Source organism: Pteropus medius, unplaced genomic scaffold, assembly GCF_902729225.1.
Source record: "Pteropus medius unplaced genomic scaffold, Ma_sr-lr_union100, whole genome shotgun sequence".
Taxonomy (NCBI): Eukaryota; Metazoa; Chordata; class Mammalia; order Chiroptera; family Pteropodidae; genus Pteropus; species Pteropus medius.
The window spans coordinates 21666325-21668937 of NW_024356249.1; the positions used below are offsets into that span (position 1 = coordinate 21666325).

The following is a 2613-nucleotide window of genomic DNA, read 5'->3' on the forward strand; positions in this document are numbered from 1 at the left end:
TTTAGCCAATCATCTATCGTAGGACACTTAGGTTGCTTCCATTTCGTGGCCACTGTGAATAATGCTGCTATGAACATCGGTGTGCAAATATCTTTTCGAATATGAGTTTTCAAGTCTTCGGGGTAAATACCCAGTAGAGGGATTGTTGGATTATATGGTAGGTCAATTCTTAGTTTTTTGAAGAATCTCCATACCACTTTCCATAGTGGCCATACTAATTTGCAGTCTCTATTTTTTTTGATTTTTTATGCCTCCAGCACCTGGTCTTCCTAGGTGGTCTCCCATCTAAGTACTAACCAGGCCTGACCCTGCTTAGCTTCCGAGATCAGATGGTATTGAGCTTGTTCAGGGTGGCATGACCATAGATACAACATGGTTTAATATTTAGTAAATTTGTGTAGTTCTTATATCTCTTCCCTATATCACAACAACTTAATATTGCAAACAAAGAAATACAATCCAGAAAATTTTAGGATTATAAGAATTCACAGAGTCATAGGTAATGGTAGAGCTAAACTAAACTTCGGGCTGGCTGACTCACAGTTCTAAGTGCTTTTTACTAAACAGTGCTTTGGTTTGGCTTTGGCTTAGAATCGTGGAAATATGCAGTTACCCACAAATCCTGAACATTAAAGGATTCAGAGAAACCCTAAAGGAAATCAAGTTGTTTACTTGTAAATTGTAAATTATTTTGAGTACGCATTTACTTGATTTCTTCAAAAATATACTTCCAGAAAGTTATTCTCTTGGTCTGGTTGAAGAGCCAAGATTGAGAGAGATTGAAGACAATGAAAATGACCACAATAGTGAGAGGTGACCACATGAGTGAGTTAAAGCCAGTTGATATACAATTTAAAATAAAAGCAATATGTATGCTAATTCATCAGACGCATTGATCCATCACACAAAATCAAGTTAGAAGTCACCAGAACTTTGAGCAAAATCAACTTTAAATAAGTGACAATTTATGTAGAAAGAAACTAACATATTAATTATTAACTTAATATATTAACATATTGACTATATATAATTATGTTCTATAATATCGTGAATTCTTAATGTTATAATTTACATATTAATTATATATAATTATATTTTATATCATATATATAAAATTAACACACATGCACGCACATATGTTTATATATACATATATTTTTCTCTTCTTGGAGACAAGAATATTATAAAAAGTAAATAACTGAACAAGATATAGTTAAACCTAACAGCAAAATAAAGAACTTTTTGACAAAGTGTTAGCAACTTTTAAGCTGGAGTGCCTTGCAGAGACCTCCAAATTTGTAGATCAAAGGAATTACCAAGGGAAATGTTAAATTGCTTTGCTCTCACCTGCTCTAAATTACTATTCACCACACCCCACAAGAGAAAACAGCTTTTAAGACTTTTTTCATTATTTTCAAAATAAATATATATTGGACTGTGTTTGTCAAGTTAAATAAAGCTATTTTGATATATATATTAGACACTTTGAAAATGCTTTAACTCTTTCAGTAAAAATTTAGTTATCATACAATAGTAACAATAGTTTTAGATTACAAAATGTTCTAAGGATGATACCTAAATGGAAACAGTAATAATTTAAGAAATAACTCGGTTTAATTTTTGACTGTAGCACTTAACCTTTTAGTATTTAAATTTGGGTTCAGACATATTTAATATCAAGTAGCAGGAAGATAAACATCACCTGGATGGATAAACTGTGGAAACTAACCTATAGTGAGAGTCAAGGCTACAGAAAATTTTGATAGTCACCTAAATCATAAAGGTTTTGAAAAAATAATTATAGATAATTATGAGAACCGTAGGACTGGGTAGGATAGGGTAAATGATGAAACTGGCAAGTGTGAAAGATAACAAATTTATAGATAATCATGAATCGACACAGTTGAATATAGTTAAAAAATGAAAGTCGATCAATAATACCAAATCCTCAAAAATTATATTCACTAAATTATGTGAGTAGTTTTTTAACAAGAGATGCAAGTTAACAATGAGGTTAACATTATTAAAGAGAAATAAAAGGCAAACCGAAAAGTTCAAACTATCCACTGAATTTCTACAAAATAATAATAAAAAAAAGACCAGGAGTGGCAAGAATAGTCATTTATCATGTCAACTCAATACTAATAGTTACACCAGTGAGTTAGAATGTTAAGGTCACCATTTGATATAGAAGAAATTGGAAACCACTAGTGAGAGCAAATGTTCAAGAGGTCAGTGCACATTAGATTTAAAGGTCTTTAATAACTGTGTGCAGATAGCATGCAGAAAGTGATGTAATATCATTCCCCATGAGATCACATTAATAAAGATAGTCAACCTCAGGCTGAGAAGCAAAATTTCACTGTGATATTTCAGAAACTGTAATGCCAGTTCATCTTTAGAAGATTCACTGTGTTATAAGTTATATTTTCTTTTACAACTATTTCTACTGCTTATTTGTGATAAAGGTTTTTAAGAGGATGTGGGCTCTTTCTTTCTGATTTAGCTAATTCCTTTCACGATATTGAGTCTAACCTATCAAGTTTCCAAAGTGGTGGTATTTTAGAAATGAGTACATGTTCTGAATAGGTTGGTTGGCAGGGAAAGTTTATT

At 31.6% G+C, this 2613-nt stretch overlaps 1 pseudogene; it reads right to left on the reverse strand.

The window, feature by feature from the left end:
• Nucleotides 1–248: 248 nt before the first annotated feature.
• On the reverse strand, nt 249–367 carry LOC120601356 (uncharacterized; annotated as a pseudogene).
• Between the last annotated feature and the right edge of the window lie 2246 nt (nt 368–2613).